At 42.7% G+C, this 19922-nt stretch overlaps 1 protein-coding gene across 3 annotated transcripts in view; it reads left to right on the top strand.

The window, feature by feature from the left end:
• The first annotated feature begins 539 nt into the window (after positions 1-539).
• Positions 540-19922, top strand: part of Rb1cc1 (RB1-inducible coiled-coil 1) — an 82407-nt gene continuing 63024 nt past the window's right edge. For all 3 annotated transcript variants that reach the window (XM_013009347.1, XM_013009346.1, XM_013009344.1), the window contains exon 1: positions 540-915. The gene's annotated coding sequence lies outside the window, so the exon portion shown is untranslated. The remainder of the gene's footprint in view (positions 916-19922) is intronic.

The raw sequence follows: 19922 nt of genomic DNA, 5'->3' as shown, positions 1-19922 counted from the left end.
TGACTACCCGTGCCGCCGTGGCACCCCTGAAAACCACCACCAGGGCCAGCAGTCCTAGCAGCCTGTGCATGCGCGGCCCGGCAGGCACGGCTGCGGTCTCCGGCACGGCCTTCCAGTCTCCTCCCGTCACAGATCTCCGTTTGTCCGGCGGTCGACCCCAGACACCAGCGAGGAGGGCTCAATTCTCGGTGGGCCCGAGTTCTTCGGCCATGGGCTGAGAGGGGAGAGCTGTCGGCCCGAGGGCAGCAGTCAACATCCGGCAGGGTCAGCTTAAGGCGGGCCAGACTAGCTGTAGCTGGGAAGGTCAAGCTCACCTTTGGGAGGTCCGCGCCGGGCACGCGACTAGCCCCAGCACCAGCGGAAGGTAGCTGGGTCAGAGGAGGGTAGCCCGGTCACCCGCCAGGCCCAGCGCCACAAGAACAGGAGCCGCCCCTTTCCCGGCGGCCCCCCGACTTCCGGACCTGCGCACCAGCCTCCCCACTGCCCTTCCCCCTCCCGCCGGCAGCTTCCCGGCGTGCTTCGCGGTGGGAGAGCCGGAGTCGACAATAACAAACCCAGCCGCGGCCGTGCTCCCGGCCCTGCCAAGCCCTCGGAGCTGCGTTGGGGTCCCCCGGCCGCCCGGGCCCCTCGGCTCTGCCCGCCCGTGATCCCCGTCCTCACCGCACTCTCCGATTCCCGGCCCTCCGACAGAGCCGAGGGGCCTGGCCGCGTCCTTCTCTCCCTTGACCCCTCCCTTGCGCTCGGAGTTCGGGGCAGCCGCGGGCGGACGAGCGCCCGGGACGCCGACGGTTGTGTCGGTTGGCGGCGCCGAATGGGCAGTTGGTAGCCGCCGCCGAGGACGAGGCGGCGGCAGAAGATGGTGCTGGGGGTCGCCGGCTCTGCTGCTGCCGCCGGCGGAGGAGGAGGCGCTGCCGGGTAAGTGCAGCCGCCGCCCGCATCCCCTTCCCCCATTCGGGCTCGGCGGCCGCGCGGCCCGGCACGACCTGTCCGTGCGCCCCGGGGGCCCGGGCCGCCCGCGCGCAGGTGGCTGCTCCCGCTGCAGGTGTTAGCCAGCGCCCGCTTTCCCTGAGCATCAGCCTCCGGTGGGAACAAAAGCGGTTCGAGTATTTGGCCCACTGGGCTGGGGAGGGGTGGCGGGGGGGACGGGTGGCGCTGCCTGCGGCTTCCTTTCTGCGGTCGGCCCCGGCGGTTCTTCCCCGAGCTCGCCTCTGATCCGCACCTGACAGAATTGCGGGAGCGGCCGGGCTTGGGAGACGCCCGTGCCCACCGGGACGCGTCCTCACCGGCTGTCACGGCTGCCAGGGTTCAGCCCTTACGGAGTGTCGGGCTCCCGAAACCGGAGAGAGGGATTGGGCCAAGGCCGGACGAACGCCTACCGAGTGGGAGGGACAGAGAGATGATGTCTTTGTCCCGACCCCAGACGGTGAGAATCGGTGTAAAGTTACTCCGAGGAATGACTCAGCCTCCACCGCCCCACAGATTTGGTATGGGGTGTGCACGCGGATTTCACAACTAACTTGGTAGGAACAAAAATTCGTTAACCAACAGAAGAAATGGCAGCTTCTGAGAGGACTATCTCTGTCCACAGCCTAGTGGATGTGTGCTCTGTTTACTGTTGATGGTTTCATAATCGAGGCTTTTCCGTGATGACTTGAAACCGTGGTCATAGCCTGGGTGCTTAGGAACATGATTGTGTGCATTGCTTTTAAAGTTAGTACAAGATATTTAGGTAGATGCCAAACTCGTCCCTATAACCATAAAGATATTGCTGGTTTGCTAATCGTTTCTGTGTAAGGGTTTGTGTTAGATGAAACTTGTATCATGAAGGTTTGGAAAATTGGCAATTTGGAAAACTGGGCTCAAGAATGTTGTCATTGTATTTCAACAGATAATAACAGATCTCAGATCAGCTACTACTGTGAGAAGGAAGGTGACTTCTGAAGGAAATGGGTGATTTAATTTTGGATTTTTGCATCTGTGAGTAGTTACTAGGATTGTGAGAAAGTTTTCTTTTTGTATTTGTAACAAAGTATGGCCTAAGTATCATAGCCAGTGAGGTTTATACAAGGTGTGATTATTGCTAATTGAAAACTTTTTCCAAAATATGGCCTAAATTAACATTTCCTCACTAACAATCCTATATTGTTCCTTGTCTTTATGGTTGTGTTCAAAACCTAAAAGATATGTCATGGATGTTTTGGGTGCTTAATACTTACATCAGTAAATCTCCGTTGATGGAAGTTGTATATGAATTCATGTCATGTTTTAAAAGTAATTTGAATCAAATTGTAATATATCTATGGGCCTAGTTCTTTCTATGCTGTTACTGGACTTCAGAAAAGATAATGAAGAGTAGTTTTGGCCATGAGAAATTCTATCTGGCCCTTCCTGACACTACTGGACCAGGATACATAACAGATTGAATTTGCAAGATAGAATCTTTCCTGCCTGTTCTGCCTTGGAACCATAATCTTTAGAATATAGCCTCCTGAATAGGTAGGACTACAGGCATTAGCCACTGGTCCTCAGTACTAGTTACTAAGGCCAAAAAGGCAGAGAACACAAGACCTGGTTTTTTTTGTTGTTTGTTTGTTTTTCCAGTGCTGGGGATCAAACCAAGAGCTTTGCACATGCTGGGCAAGTATATTTTTAAAAACTTGTTTTAAAATTGTTATTATGGGGCTGGGAAGGTGGCTCAGTGGTAGAGCACTTGCCTTGCATGCATGAGGTCCTGAGTTCGATTCCTCAGCACCACATAACCAAACAAAAAAGAATAAAATTGTTATTATAAAGGTGATGTACAGAAGGGTTACAGTTACATAACTCGGGTAGAATGGTTTCTGTTGGACGATGTCACCCCTTCCTGCTCTCCCAGTTTTGCCCTCCTGTGTGCACCCACAGGTTATGTAGTTCATTTTCAGCCTAGTTTTGGGTGATTACGACTGCTGTATTGGTCACCCCTTTGTTCCTCCATTTCTGTGCTCACCCTTGCCTGAACAAAGACACACAAAATGAACAAACAAGACAGAAAAGAAAAACAACAAAGAAACAACAGCAAAGAAAAAAGCTCTTGTTTCCATATTCAGGAGTTCATTTCAGTAAATATTACTTTAGATGATTAGAGGCACATAGGCATTGTGCCTTTGTGTAAGGATCTATTTTTTGTTTTTTTAATTTTTTGGTTGGTCGTGGTGCTTGAACTCTAGGCCTGGGCGCTGTTCCTGAGCTCTTTAGCTCAAGGCTAGTGCTCTACCACTTGAGCCATAATGCCACTTTGGCCTTTTCTGTTTATGTGGTGCTGAAGAATTGAACCCAGGGCCTCATGCATGGGAGGCAAGCCCTCTACTGCTGAGCCACCTTCCCAGCCCAAGGATCTGTTTCTGAAAGACACACTGTTAAGTTAAAATTTTATTTTAACTTGAAAAGGCTTTTGTTTGTCCTCTTAATTTGAGATTATCTTTAAATTGTTGTTATTCATATTTAGTTAATATTGAGGGACCTATATGTTCTTGTAGCTGTCCAAGGGGGGAGGGTTTCTTAGTGATATTTGTGTGCATGTATATAATGTATCCCAGTATATCTCACTCCTTTCATCATTGTTTGTTGTTCCTTTCCTTTTCCTAAACAATTCAACAGTAGGGCCCATATGCTTCACTTTGAGATGTGTGTCACAAGTGTGTGAGTGAACGCACATTTTCTACCACTTTTAGCCACAGCTCCATTTCCAGATAAGAGTCTCATGGATTGGGAAGGTGGCTCAGTGGTAGAGTGCTTGCCTTGCATGCATGAGGCCCTGGGTTCGATTCCTCAGAACCACATAAGCAGAAAAAACCGGAAATGGCTAGCCTTAAGCTTAAGAGCTGAGGGACAGCGCCCAGGCCCAGAGTCTGAACTGAAATCTGGGCTGGCTTCGAACTATAACCCCCAGATCTCAGCCTCCTGTGTAGGTAGGGTTACAGGTGTAAGCCACTGGTATCAGCTCAGGAGTTGCATTTTTAAAATTTGTTTGTCAGTCATGAGGCTTGAACTCTGGACCTGGGCGCTGTCCCTGAGCTCTTCAGCTCAAAGCTAGCTCTCTATTACTTGAGCCACAGTTCCACTTGGGTTTTCTGATCGTTAATTGGAGATAAGAGTCTCACGGAAATTCCTGCCCAGGCTGATTTTGAACCAAGATTCTCAGCTCTCACCCTCCTGAGTAGCTAGGACTCCAGGCATGAGCCACCAACGTCCGGCTTGGCTTTATTTTATTTTACAGAAATGCTACCAAAATTACTTCATTCAGATAATGATATTCTCTAACCCATTTTGCACTTGTAATAATTAATGGCCCAAGGAACTCAAGTGAAAATCTAGCATTCCCTTTCCATATTTATTAATGATCCTTTTCTTATGAAGTTGGTTTAAAGGAAAATTGGAGTCATGCAAACAAAGTGGGCATTATCACAAGTTGATGTGAAGGGTTTGCATCTTTACAGGATGTAAAAGGTAATTTGTGGAGAAGAAAAAGTTACTGCTTGTGTAAAAATGCCCTCTGATAGGTACTTATTGTGTACTTACCAGATACCATAAGTTAGGAATTTAGGAGTGAGCAAGCTAGTAGGAAAAAAAAAGGAAGAACTTAATTGCTAAGGAAAAAAATTAAGGAAAATATAAAACTTAGCTTTTAAGTAGTTATAAGAAGGGGTTTCAATTTAACACAATTGACTTTTTGTTGTTGTCATTGTTGTTGGCTTTAGTCGTTGGGGCTTGAACTGTGGGCCTGGGCACTGTCCATGAGCTAAAGGCCAGTCCTCTATAACTTGAGCCTCAGAGGCACTTCTGGTTTTCTGGTGGTAAGTGTAGATAAGAGTCTCAGGGCTTTTCTGCCCACGCTGGCTTTGGACCACGATCCTGAGATCCCAGCCTCCTGAATAGCTAGGAATTCAAGCATGAGCCCAGAACTTGAATGACTGTGGATAAAGTTCCAAGAGAAAGAAAAGAGCTTGGGCTTGTCTGACAAAAGGGAAAAAATTTTTTTGGGGGGTCAGTGGTGGGGCTTGAACTCTGGGCTTGGGCTCTGTCCCTGTACTCTTCAGCTCAAGGCAAACGCTCTACCACTTGAGCCACAGCGCCACTTCTGGTTTTCTAGTGGTTTATTGGAGATAGAGTCTCACAGACTTTCCTGCCCGGGCTGGCTTTGAACCGCTATCCTCAGATCTCAGCCTCCTGAATAGCTAGGATTATAGGCGTGAGCCACCAGCGCCCGGCTTGAAAAGGACATTTTTGTCAGAGTTCATCTAGCAAATCTGAGAAGCAATTGGAGCAAAATTTATTAATTTTCTGAAATGTTAGTTGAAGTCACACCCCAATAGCCTGCAGTGCGGTTAACTTCAGTAGTGTGCTAGTGAACACTAAATTGAAAAGAACAGGTAGGTTAGAGAAGTCAGCTGTGGAATGCTAGATTGATGAATTTGTTTTCTTAGGTAAAAGGAATAATCACTTTTTTCTTAACTGCTTTCATTAGTGCCTTGAATGTATGGTATTGGTGTGTATGTGTGTGTGTGTGTGTACATGCACAGGGGTACATGCACCAATATTAGGGCTTGAGATTAGTTGCTCTTTTTCTCTTGCTTAATACCCCCCAAAAAGCTGTTGTTACTCTGCCACTTGAACCATACCTTTCTGGCTTTCTGCTCAGTAAGTGGAGATAAGAATAAAAGTCCATTGGATTTGTCTTGCCTGGGTTGGCTTCAAACAGAGATTCTCAGATCCCCACCTCCAGAGTAATAGCTAGGGATTATAGATGTGAGCTACTGAGGCTCCTGGCATTTCTTTTAATCTCTCTGTATAGTTAGGGTTCTAATTAATTTTGCACTTATAAGTAGGACTTCAGTGTGTATAAGCACTGTTTTTGCTGTTGGACTTGGTTTTGCTTTCATAGTAGTTGATGCGTGCCCCAAAGATTCTGGAAGAACACTTATGACATTGCTCTATTGCTCTTTTTTTTTTTTTTTTGAGTCCGGTTATGGGGCCTGAACTCTGGGCCTGGGCGCTGTCCCTCAGCTCTTCAGCTCAAGGCTAGCGCTCTACCACTTGAGCCACAGCGCCACTTCCGGGTTTTTTCTTTTTGCTTATATGGTGCTGAGGAATTGAACCCAGGGCCTCAGGCATGCAAGGCAAGCGCTCTACCACTGAGCCACCTTCCCAGCCCCTCTATTGCTCTTTTGAATTCTCATACCTTATCTGCTTGTAATTATGCTGAGTGGCATGGAAATAAGGGATTTTGTTTTACTTTATATTTTCTTTTTTTTTAAAACTGTTTTGGAGTTATGTGTAACAGTTTTTTAAAAATTATAGAGGTGATATACAGAGGCGTTACATTTACATGTGCAGCTAATAAGTACATTTCATTTCCTACAGTGTCTTCTGGTCCCTTACTATCAGTTTTTCCTTCCTGTTGCACTTATTGGTCAGTTACTGTTCAGTATATGTTGAACTATTCAGTACCATACTGTTGTGGCCATATCCATGGCCTTTGGTGGTTGTTTTATTGCAGCTGTTAGATTTGTGCATAGTTTAAAATTCTTTTTATTGGTTTAATAGAATAAAGTTGATTTGATATGTGTTATGCACATAGTCTGGTTTAATTTTATGAACTAAATTGATTTTACATTTTTAATTTTCTATTTAAATAGTTGTACAGAGGGGTTCCAATTTAACATGAACGTACTGCATCTTGATCAATGTTAGTCCTTCTACCAGCACTCCCCTTCTATCTCAATCCTACTCATCCAAGTTTACCTAAATATGTTATATTACAAAAATATGTTATTTACAGAATCACATTTTAGTCACGTTGAGTTGAATGCATTTTTTTTAACCAAAGCTAACTATGTAGACATTTGTATTTACTGTCTTGTTCGTTGTTGTCCCCTCACAAAAAAATCAGTGGAAAGTAGACTATGCTATGTAGCTAAGAGTACTTTGACTTTCATTTTTATTAAAAAATTAATTTTTTAAGTAGATACAAAAAGGGGTTTTAGTGTAGCACGAATAAGTGATTTTTGAATAAAAGAGTGTGTAGCTTGTCTATTTGACAAAAGGACATTTTTGGCAGAGGAAGCAGTAACTCTTGAGATTCATAGTATATCGGAGAAAAGATTACTGAAGATGGACTGATACGATTGAAGGGTACAATAGCCAGAAAATTGGATGTGGGGGAAAATCTACAGGTATGCAATAATCTTAGTACTGAAATTCTAGTATTCATGATGAAAGTGCTTTCCTATTTTGGGGTTCTTTCTATATAAATGCAAAAGCTTTTTGTGGATTCGGTATGTTGCTTGTCCTAGCATCATCAGGTCACAACATTAAGAAACAAGATGAGGTGCTCTATGGACAAAGGACATTTGTATTTTTATTAGTGTACATTATAAACTAAAACACGAAGCTAGAATATATTCCTTAAGCTCATGGATTTTCTTTTTATTAAGGTTTACAACATAAATGGTTAATGTGTTTATATGTTCTAAAGAAAATTTCTACATTATATCATCTAATCAAGGTACATAGTAGTATGCATATCTCCTCATTTTTATAAAATAAGGTTGTTCATATACATATATCTCCTATAACTATAGAATAGATCTCTAGGATCTATTTCAGACTTGTTCATTTTTTTTTTTGTTCTTACCTTGTTCACTGTGTTTGGGCACTAGTTTTTCAGATATTCCTACTATTGTTTGGATGCTGGCCTTACATGAAACTGCTTGTGGGGCTGGGGGTTTAGCCCAGCGGAAGGGCGCCCGCCTGGCATGCGCAAGGCCCTGGGTTCGGTCCTCAGCCCTGGAAAAAAAAATTAAACTGCTTGTCTAGTTGCAAACAAACAAGAGACTCTGGACCTTTGTAAAAGGTTTTCTTCTGGAATGTGTGAGGATGATGCCCAACTCCTTTTTCCTTTTTTTTTTTTTTTTTAGTTGTTTTTATTTTACTTTTTTGTTGTTCATGGGGCTTGAACTCCGGGCCTGGACACTGTCTCTGAGTTTTTTCGCTTGAGGCTAGCACTCTACCACTTTGAGCAACAGCACTACTTCTGGTTTCCTGGAGGTTAATTAGAGATGAGTGTCACTGACGTTCCACCTGGGACTGGCTTTCAACGGCTGTGCTGAGATGTCAGCCTTCTGAGTAGGTAGGATTATAGGCATGAGCCACCAGTGCTTGGCTTCCTCTTGCCTTTTTTTCTTCTGGGTAGAATAAGGATTTTGTCAACTGGTAGAAGCTAACATTCAAATTCACACTCTGTGAACTGTGACACATTATTTGTGGCAGAAATAATTTTCTTTGCAGGAACCATTCAGTTCTCAATAAAGTAGAATTAGAATTATACTTACTGTAAAGTAGAATTAGAATTATACTTACTGTGTAGAGGCCAGGAAAAAATATCCATAACTATATTTTCTCCATGAAACGTCTAGTAGTTTGTCTTACCAAGTCTTATCCAGATCTTATGTGTTCTATCAACTTTGAAAGCAACTTGAGAGGATTTATATTCCTAGTGCCAAGTACATAGAATCTAGCTTATTAGATGTCTTGTAAATTTTGGGGGGAATAGTGAATTAGTATGCATAGTTTTAGAGCTTGTCTTTGTTGAGTTTCTCTTATATAATGAAGCTAATTCTGAGCTAATATTCAGTATATTAGAATAGTTAACTGTAAAGTTGGAATACCTGTCTGAGTCATTCTGATGGTAATCTCTTCAGAGGAAAACTTAATATCCGGTTAGTAAACTTAAATATACAGTTTCTGTTGTTTTTGTTTTTGTTGTGGGTTTTGAACTCTGGGCTGGGCACTGTCCCTCAGCTCTTCAGCTCAAGAATAGCGCTCTACCACTTGAGCTTCAGAACCACTTCTGGCTTTTTCTGCTTATGTGGTGCCAAGGAATCGAACCTAGGGCTTCATGCAAGCACTCTACCACTGAGCTACCTTCCCAGCCCCCCCCCCTTTTTAAATTAGATTCTTTCCTGTTCCTTTATGCATAGTCCTGGAAATCCAATTGTTAACTGTACATGTGTACAGAGCTTTTTCTTTTCCTCCTTACACACATTCCCTTTTCTCCATATTTATAGCTGACTATATATGTGAGAAAGACCTATCAATAACAAATTGACCTGTAAAATAGTGTATATTACCTTATTGACAATACTTGAGTTGCCTGTGGCTAGAGAAGATTTCCCAAGAAGACCACATTTAGATTTTCAAGTTCAGATAAGCAGAGGTGGGAGGAAGTTGTCATGGTAAGGATATGTAAAATGTTGGTATAGGTTTCATGTAGAGGATCAGTTGGTGATACTTGTAACTTGTAGGAGGGTAAACCAGAGTTAATTAGGAAGCTTTGACTGCTGAAGTTTAGTCATACATGATAGCCATCTTTTTTTGGTTTTACTAAAATCCTTGTAAAGAAATCTGAAGTACATTATTGCTTTGCTTCTCATCTTCTCTGTAAAAGGTATCCTTTCAGTTTACAGGTCATATATACTGTGTTGGATTTATCTGAACCTTTGTGAGATAGATGGGATTCAAATAATAGGCAAATCTTGTTCCAAAGGCTACCAATTTTATATTAATTATACTTACGTTAATTAGATTTGGCAGGTTCATATACTGAAGAGGGTTGGCAGCTAACCAAAAGAAGTGAAAGCTAGCTGTGAAAAAACAACAAAATGTTGGACTATTGGTTTATTCCTTTCAGTAGGCAACAGTAGGCTCTAGCAAAGATAGTTGAGGAGGAAAGCTCTCTAAGTTCAGGTATTTTTTTTTTTGTAAAATACTCATTTTGTTTTGTTTTGTTTTGGGGCCTGAACTCTTGAGCCTGGGCGCTGTCCCTCAGCTCTTCAGTTCAAGGCTAGCACTCTATCACTTGAGCCACAGTACCACTTCTGGCTTTTTCTGCTTATGTGGTACTGAGGAATCGAACTCAGGGCCTCATACATGCAAGGCAAGTATTCCACCACTGAACCACCTTCCCAGCCCTCAGTTATTTATTGTAAAAGTGTTTGTGGAGGCTGGGCGCTAGTGGGTCATGCCTACAATCCTATCTATGCAGTAGGTTGACATCTGAGGATAAGGGTTTGAAGCCAGCTTGGGCAGAAAAGTCCTCAGCAGACTAATCTACAGTTAACCACTCAAAAACCAGAAGTATTGCTGTGGCTCAAAGTGGTAGAGCACTAGCCTTGAGCAAAAGAGCTCTGGGACAGTGCCTGGGCCCTATGAAGAATTCATGGAGGATGAGAGTAGAGATTGCAAAGGCAGTGCTGGGATGTAGCTTTAGACTGGGGTATTGCAGAAAAGGAGAAGGTGGGAGTGGAAGAGAAATAAGGGAAGAGAGGGAAAGGATAGATATAGGATGGGAAGGGAGAGGGATATATTTAAAAAGCAGAAATTGTATGTTCTAAAGTAAGGGTTATACTACGAGTAGGATTTGGACAGACACAAGTTTTGGCTAGTAGGAGAATGATAGTTTGCTACAGTGAATTTAGGGAACAGTTTTAAAAGGAAAATCACTATTGTGTAGCTCAGTGGTAGTTCTCTTGTCAGACAATCTTGTTATCTAGCTCAGGTTGACTTCCAAGTTGCAATTATGTTTAATCCTTTTCATGCAGGAATTGTACTTTTGCACCACCATTCCTGGCTTAGTCCACCTAGGTTGGCACTAAGAAAACAACTAGGATAATAGTGGTGGCACATGTCTATAATCACAGCCACTCAGGAGGGCCACAGTTCTTGGCCATCCTAGAAAAGTCAGGTGAGACCCTTTCCTAAAAGCAAACTAACTATCTTAATTCCCACTGTGTGGAAGGTCAAGTATGGAGGGTCACAGTGTACGGTTTTCCTTGGGTAGAAACTTTGAGACCCTATCTCTTTCAATCTCCAAGCCTCCACCCCACAGGTGACATTTTGAATTAGTAATATTCGGTTATCAGCTAGTGTTCTCACCTTAGGGCAGAGTTGGTTCATAACATTAACTGAACAATTCTTTCATATATGATTATTCTTTAAATCCTTAAAACCACTCTAGGACTTAGGTCATTTCTTTCCTTTAATGTGTGTGTGTGTGGGGGGGGGGGCAGTTATGGACTTTTGAACTAAGGACTTGGGCACTGTCCCTGAGTTCTTTTGATCAAGGTTTGCACTTTACACTTTAGGCCACAGTTTCACTTCCTGTTTTTTTGTTTGTTAGTTACCACTTGAGCCACAGTGCCACTTCTGGCTTTTTCTGTTTATGTGGTTGTGAGGAATTGAACCCCCAGGGCTTTGTGCATCCTAGGCAAGCACTCTACCACTAAGCCACATTCCTAGTCCCCACTTCTGGTTTTTGAATAGTTAATTGTTTATAGGAGTCTCACTAGGACTTCTGTGCCCTGAAGGACTTAGAACCAAGAACCTCAGATCTCAGCCTCCTGAGGAGTTAGGATTACAGGCTAATCGGCACCCAGTACATTTTTTTTTGTCGGTTGTGGGGCTTGAAATCTGGGCTTGGGCGCTGTCCCTCAGCTCTTCAGCTCAAGGCTAGCGTTCTACCTACTTGAGCTACAGCGCTACTTCTGCACCCAATACATTTTGTAATCAAATGAAACAAACATTGTTAGAAGAAGTCAGTCTAAATTACAGAGTCAGTGGGAATATGGCTTTTAATATAAGCCTTCTGATTATACATTTCAGTTATTTCTTAGCTGAAGGTAACAATTGGAGCAATATATGAACGAAGTGACCAGCATGTGCTAGAGGCTCACACCTGTAGTCCTAGCTACTCAGGAGGCTGGGATCTTAGGATCACAGTTTGATGCCAGGCTGGGCAGGAAAATCCATGAGACTCTTACCTGCAGTTAATCAGCAAAACTCCAGAAGTAAAACTGTGGCTCAAGTGGTAGAACAGTAACCTTGAACGAAAAGGTAAGGGACAGTGCTCTGTCCCTGAGTTCAAGATTCTGTCTGTCTCTTTTCTCTCTCTTTTTCTTTTTTCCCCCCTCCCCTCTCTCCTTTTTCTCTCCTTTCACCTTTTTCTATATAGGGAAAACTGTTTAGAATGGTATGGGGCAGAACTCTACTGGGTTGTCAAATAGGAGGCTGAAATAGGAAAGAGGTGGGGATTTTTGTTTTGGTCTTTTGATCATACCCACTCTTTTTTATTTTTTATTTGCTGGTCCTGTAGCTTGAACTCAGGGCCTGAGCACTGTCCTTGGGCTTCTCTGTGCTCAAGTACCACAGACGTACTTATGGCTTTTTCTGTTTATGGTACTGAGGAATTGAACCCAGGGCTTCATGTGTGCTAGGCAAGTACTCTCTACTGCCAAGCCACATTCCCAGCCCCATACCCACTCTTCTATGGCAAAATAATGCTGGTTCTAAGGGAGTGGGAGTAAGGGCGTGGCTCAAGTGATTAAGCACTTACCTAGCAAGCACAAGGCTCTGCATTCAAACTTTACTACCTCATTCAGGTTTTTAATTTCTTTTTAACAGACAAAGCAGTATTTCCTTGTTCATATTGTGTTGGCTCCTGAGATTTCTTTCTTTTTTTTTTTTTTGTCGGTCATGGGGCTTGAACTCTGGGCCTGGGCGCTGTCCCTGCGCTCTTCAGCTCAAGGCGAGCGCTCTACCACTTGAGCTACAGCGCCACTTCTGGTTTTCTGGTGGTTTTTGGAGATAGGAGTCTCACGGTTTCTCCTGCCCAGGCTGGCTTTGAACCGTGATCCTCAGATCTCAGCCTCCTGAGTAGCTAGGATTACAGGCGTGAGCCAGTGGCACCCAGCCCCCTGAGATTTCTTGACTGTTCCCTATCTCTTGGTACTATGTCAGGTACTGTAGTGTTTCTCTGGTCATTTACAGTACAATTTGTGCACTGTAAGGTATTTGGCAAGTGGAAAAAAAAGGTATAGAATTGGTTTAATATTTTATGGCTACAAATGGAATTAAAGAATGGACTGTGTTTAAGAAATCATTGACAGCCAATAGATTGGAGATGACTATCAGAAAATATGTGAATTCTTGTCTATCAAATGGAAGCCCTGAAGTGACATGAGTAAAAGGCCTGAGGAACCAAAGCTTATTTATCTCATGTCAAGGTATCAGTTCAGCTGTCATTGACTGTCATGTAGGAAACCATAAAAGGACGAGGCTGAAATGTCAGTCTAAGGAGTTTGAAATGGAAAGATGTTATAAAATGCTCTTAGTTCTGGAAGAAGTAAAGACACAGTAAAAGGCAGGCCTAAAGAAAGGGAGGTGTGGCTCAACTCTTAAGTGAAAAAGCTTCAGAAAGTGTCCTAGTGCTGAGTTCAAGTCCCCAATACAGGCCATTACAACAACAAAAGGTCCTAAGATTGGTTCGTGGGAATTGTCCTCCAGTGTTATTTTTAATTGTTAGAGCATAAGGTTGTAGTAAATGCAGATTAGATAGCTTCCTGGTAATAAAGTGGAAGGAATGGTTCACAGACTTCGTGACTATAAGATGTGGGATTTCAGTGTATTTAATCACGTGATAGTTTCAAATACATTAGGGGGAAAATCCTGACAAAACCTGCCTACAGTTAGCTACTGGGATTTGATTTTTTTTCTCATTTTTTTTTTTTTTAAATGATGCTAGGCATTGAAACCAGGGCCGAGTGTATACTGGGCAAGACAAATGTTCTTATCACAATTTTTCGCCAAGGCTCTTATTTTTGAGCTCTACTTTCCTCCTTGTAGAGACTGCTAGTTGTATCCTCTGGAGTGTTACAGTTGCCTGTTCCTCAACAGATGCTTTTGAGCACTTTGTGTTATGTCACAGTTACTTCCTGCCCTTGCATAACATTTTTGGAATATTCACTTTGAAGCTGGTGTTGTGCTAAAAAAGCTCTTTGACATGGATTCCTGTACTTGTTTTCTGCAACATCCAAATGAAGTGGGTATTTTAATACATCTCCATTTATAGATGAAGGAATGGAAATTTATCCTTTTGCTTTTACTATATCTATCTTTTGATCTATTGATGCATCGATAGATTGATTGAGAGTCTGGGCTATGTATCACCAAATGGTCTAGGACCTCAAATATAGGCTTGACTAGTCTTGACATTAGGATCCTTTTATCTCAAGTCTCTCTTTGTCAGTTGTGAGGCTTGAACTCAGAGCCTGGGTGCTGTCCCTGAGCTCTTTTGCTCAAGGCTAATAGTGTTCTATTACTGTGAGCCACCATGTCATTTTTGGTTTTCTGAGGTTAATTGAAGATGAGAGTTTCATAGCCTGGGCTGGCTAGGAACAGCCTTCTGAGTAGGTAGGATTACGGGCATGAGCCACCAGTACCCGGTTTATTTCAGTCTCTTCAGTTAGAATTGCAAATCTGCGCTACCATAGCTGGCACAGAATGAAAATTTAAGCAAATACAGGTCCAGTTTTGTCTATTTTCCTAAATAACTATCTTAGGAGCCTTGTTAGTAAAATTTACCTTATAAAATCTCAAGGAGAGCTGGGCGCCGGTGGCTCACGCCTGTAATCCTAGCTATGTAGGAGGCTGAGATCTTAGGGTTGCCGTTCAAAGCCAGCCCTGGCCAGTAAAGTCTGTGAGACTAACCTCCAATTAACCACCCGAAAACCAGAAGTGGCACTGTGGCTCAAGTGGTAGAGCACTGGCATTGAGAGCTGAAGAGCTCAAGGACAGTGCCCAGGCCCAGAGTTCAAGCCCTACAACCAACAACAACATGTCATTTAGGTTAGTTGTCCTCTTGATGTAATAGTAGACCCAGGAAAACATGGTAAACATTTTATTTTGTTCATGCCTATGGTAGTTTTTGTTGAGCAATAGTATGTAGTCAACAAAACCTTGAATATCTTTTCTTTGTTGATTAGGGATTGGTTTTACAAGAGAAGTTTATTCTGGTTGCTTATGTATGTACTTATGTGAAACTGATTTTTTTTCAATTTATTTTCACTTGTTCCTGTTTGTTATTTAGTGAAGAATTTATTGCTTATATCTTGCCATGAATACAAGGTGGTCACAAAGCCCCTATGTAGTAGACAGTTACTTCTCTGAGCTATTTGTATATTACATATATGGTTTGGTACAGATAATATTCTAGGAACTGACATGATATGCTTAGTCCAGATATGAAAATCTTTGTTTTGCTTTTGAGATGCTGGGAAAGAAAATTTCTTAGCTTAGGCTTTAGAGATGAGAAAGATTGCTTTTAGTCTACTATTTATGTCAGGATGAGAAAGGATATCCAGTAGCTACAGGGAAAAGTTAATTACGTTTTTTTAATCTAGTATAAATTATGGGAAGGGATTATACAGATAATATTTAGTTTCTATTCAGCTCATGTTTAGGCACTGGGCCAGTAAGTAGTATCAGAGTAGACACAGTTCTTTCTAGCAGTCTTTTTTTTTTTTTTGTAAAATGGACTTGCTTTTGTGAACTAACTCTTAACATTCAAACACTAAAGAATAAAGCCTGCCTATATCATTTATATCTCCTTCTAGCTAGTAGAGAACCTCTGGAATTGTTCTATAAGTTTTGTTTTTGTATTTTTTTAAAAATAATTTTTGTTGGTTATCGGCCTGAACTCTGGGCTTGGACACTGTACCTTAGCTCTTCACCTCAAGGCTAGTGCTGCCGCTTGAGCCACAGTACCACTGCCATCTTTTTCTGCTGAGGAATTGAACCCACAGCCTCATGGATGCAAGGCAAGCACTCTACCACTGAGCCACCTTCCCAGCCCTGTTTTTGTATTTTTATAATTATTTCTTACGGAAATTGAAACAAAATAGTTAATAGAATGAGTCATGGGTCTTATAAATTTTATCTCAATTGCTTTTTTTTTTTTCCTTTCTAATTTTTTTTTTTTTGTGGCCAGTCATGGGGTCTGGACTCTGGGCCTGGGTGCTGTCCCTCAGCTCTTCAGCTCAAGGCTAGCGCTCTACCACTTGAGCCACAGCGCCACTTCTGGCTTTTTCTGCTTATGTGGTGCTGGAGAAATTGAACCCAGGGCCTCATGCATGCAAGACAAGCACTCTACCACTGAGCCATCTTTCCAGCCCAATTGCTTTAACTACATTTTCTCAATCTCCCATTCTCTCATTACTTTCTTTGGTCCTTCAGGGATGATGTTATTTCTGCTTTTGAGATGAAAAGGTTCTTAGATCAGCTCTTCTCAAATCATTCAGTTTGTAAGTGGCAGGATGAGAATTTTAATTGCATCTTTTAATCTTTTTCTTTATGATTAATTGTTTTCCTTTCTGTGTAAGTCAGATTATGACCAGAGAGGTGGTGTTTTATAGCAGCACCTCTGTGTTTTTCTGAATATTACTGATCAGGTATCTGTATGTACTTGTCATTTCTGTATTCCCCCCCCCCCAACTTTTTTGGTTGTCTGCATTCTTTCTACACATTTCTACATCATATAGTATGTATTGCTTTTCTGTGACATTGTGACCTTTACTATAGATTGTTCCATAATGGATCAAATTGTGAATAAAAGAATAGTCAAAAGCTATTATTCATAAAAGTAATAAAATCTTGTATGTGCCTTACACTATTAAGACATTTTTGTATAGCTACTAGATTAAGAGAGGAGAGTTTATAAATTGTTTGTTTACCTGTCGTAACAAATACTACTAGTTGCTTTCCAGAGAGTTCATACTAGAGTACATTCCCACCTATAATAGAGAAGTTGAATATCACTAAAATAATGTGATAATTTTTATTATGCCTTTTATGGAAAATTGCAAACAATAGTGAGCCTAATTTATTCTTCCTACTTGTAGGGTACACATTTTGATGATTATAGCAATTGCCCAGCCAAATTTGTTATTTCAGTGTTTTTGCCTGTCTTCATTGGACCAATTTAAAACAAGTATCATTTTATACATTAGTTTTTTAAAGTTCATTTTGTCATAACTACAATATGATTATGATTCAAACAAGGAATTTTTTTTTTTTGGCTCCGGTAGTGGGGCCTGAACTCTGGGCCTGGGCGCTGTCCCTCAGCTCTTCAGCTCAAGGCTAGCGCTCTACCACTTGAGCCACAGCGCCACTTCCGGCTTTTTTCTTTTTGCTTATGTGGTGCTGGGGAATCGAACCCAGGGCCTCAGGCATGCAAGGCAAGCGCTCTACCACTGAGCCACTTTCCCAGCCCCTCTTTCTAGTTTTTATAATAACTTTCTCTTACTCTATATATATTTATTTTTTACTTATTTATTTTTTTGTTGGTTGTGGGGCTTGAACTCTGGGCCTGGGCACTGTCCCTCAGCTATTCAGCTGAAGGCTAGCACTCTGCCACTTGAGTCACAGCCCCACTTCCGGCTTGCTGGTGGTTAATTGGAGATAAGACTCTCATGGACTTTTCTGCCTGGGCTGGCTTTGAACCACGATCCTCAGATCTTAGTCTCCTCAGTTGCTAGGATTACAGGCGTGAGCCACTGGCACCCGGCCATTTGAACTTTTTAAAAAAGCTATTAATGTCTATCAACCAGTTTTGAGAAAGTCAAGTCACAATGTTGCATGTCCAAATAAAACAGTGGGGCTGGGTAATGAGAAAAAACTTTGTTTCCCCTTTTTCTTTTTTGCTACCCTTTCTCCTCCTTCATGAGCCTATCTAGCAAAAAGAAAATGGTACTGTGCCCTAAGAGATTATATTGTTGTTGCTGTCACATATTTTGTGTTACTGTTGCGGATGGCATGGTTACCTGGGGCCTTCAGCTTTTGATTATAAGATGCCTGGTAATAACTGTTTTGCACAACTTTCCTAAGGCATTAAAACTAGGATTGCCCTGTTTCTCTGTAAACGTTTTAGTTTTTGCTGTCTAAGAGACCAGCATACTCTGAGGTAGAAATTTGTATAAGAGACTGGTCTTATTATTGGTCTGGATGAGCCACCCATTGAGGCCAGCATACTCTGTCTCTTGCCAGTACTTAGGACTTTCATCTAAAAGGGATGATTCTGGAAGCCTGGGAGTCAAAGATGCTATATGATGTAAGTGGTTATTTCCTAGGTTATCGTGTTGGTACCTGGTCCCTTCTAATGGCATTAAGGTAGCAGAACCTTAAGAGGGAGATCATTGAGAGTACTGGCCACAGAAGTAATTAAGGTAGCCTTTATAGGAACCCTGGTTAAACTCTCAAGAGGGCTTTCAGGAAAGAATAAGCTGGGGTCGTTCTCTTTGCTCTGACTCTTACCATTGCTGTATAATTTCTCTGTCACATGGCTCATTTGATATGATACCATGTGCCATGAAACTTTAGAGCTGAGCTAATGCACCTAATGCACCAGCAGTAATGAACTACATAAACCTTTTTTTCCCCTGAATAAAAAGCCAGTCTTGGGCTGAGAAGGTGGCTCAGTGGTAGAGCGCTTGCCTTGCATGCATGAGGCCCTGGGTTCCATTCCTCAGCACCACATAAGCAAAAAGAAAAAAGCCGGAAGTGGCGCTGTGGCTCAAGTGGTAGAGCGCTAGCCTTGAGCTGAAGAGCTGAGGGACGGTACCCAGACCCAGAGTTCAGGCCCCATGACCAGACTGCTCCCCCCCCCCCAAAAAAAAAAGCCAGTCTTAAGTATTGCATTGTTGTAATAGAAAGCGGCCCAATATAATGACCACCACTGTTTTATTTTCTTAACCAGACACCAGATCCAAAGCCATACTAATAGGTATTTCTCTTTAGTAGTTAATTGGAGATAAAGCAGACTTTCCTGCCTCTACTGGGTTTGTACTAAAGCCCTCAGACACCAGCCTCCTGAGTAGGTAGGGTTACAGGCATGAATTACTGACGCTGAGCTTCAGCTTATATCTATATAGTTTTTCCAGTTCTAAGGCCTGGGCCCTGTCCCTAAACCTCTTGTTCAATGCTAGCACTCATCCACTTGAGCCACAGCACCACTTCCAGCCTTTTTTGTTTATGTGGTACTGGGGAATCAAACCCAGGGCTTTATATATGTTAGGTAAGCATGCTTATCATAAGCCATATTCACAGCCCCAGCTTTATATTCTTAAATATGACATTCATATTCTTTTTTTTTCCTCGTTGATTTAGTTGTGAATAGTTAGTATAGTACTCTCTTGATATGTGACTTTGGCTTCTTTGAGCCATTCTTTTGTCCTTTGAAAAAAGGGATAAGGGCTGGGAAGGTGGCTCAGTGGTAGAGTGTTTGCCTTGCATGCATGAGGCCCTGGGTTCGATTCCTCAGCACCACATAAGCAAAAAGAAAAAAGCCGGAAGTGGTGCTGTGTCTCAAGTGGTAGAGTGCTAGCCTTGAGCTGAAGAGCTAAGGGACAGCGCCCAGGCCCAGAGATCAGGCCCCACAACCAGACCAAGAAAAAAAAAAAGGGGATAAGAGTAATCTATAGTATATGTGTGTTTTAATTTTTTTTTTTCGGTTGTGGGTCTTGAACTCTGGCCCTAGGCACTGTCCCTGAGCTCTTCAGCTCAAGGTGAGTGCTCTGCCACTTGAGCCACAGTGCCACTTCTGGTTTCCTGGTGTTTAATTGGAGATAAGAGGCAGATGGAAAAAAAAAAAAAGTCAGATGGACTCCTTCCTGGGCTGGCTTTGAACCTAGATTGTCAGATCTCAGTCTCCTGAGTAGCTAGGATTACAGGCATGAACCACAGGTGCCCGGTTAGACACATTCCTTTTAGACAGTGTTGCCCTGCCCCTCGGCAGGCTTTCCCTCACATTCCCACCCTCAAGTAGTATATTCATTTTTTCTTTTTCTTTTTGGGTCCCGTTGTGGGGCCTGAACTCTGGGCCTGGGCGCTGTCCCTCAGCTCTTCAGCTCAAGGCTAGCGCTCTACCACTTGAGCCATAGTGCCACTTCTGGCCTTTTTTTTCCCTGCTTATTTGGTGCTGAGGAATGGAACCCAGGGGCCTCATGCATGCAAGGCAAGTGCTCTACCACTGAGCCACCTTCCCAGCCAAATATATA

This window comes from Dipodomys ordii, unplaced genomic scaffold (genome assembly GCF_000151885.1).
Source record: "Dipodomys ordii isolate 6190 unplaced genomic scaffold, Dord_2.0 Scaffold9, whole genome shotgun sequence".
NCBI classification, from domain to species: Eukaryota; Metazoa; Chordata; class Mammalia; order Rodentia; family Heteromyidae; genus Dipodomys; species Dipodomys ordii.
This window is presented reverse-complemented; position numbering and strand designations above follow the sequence as displayed.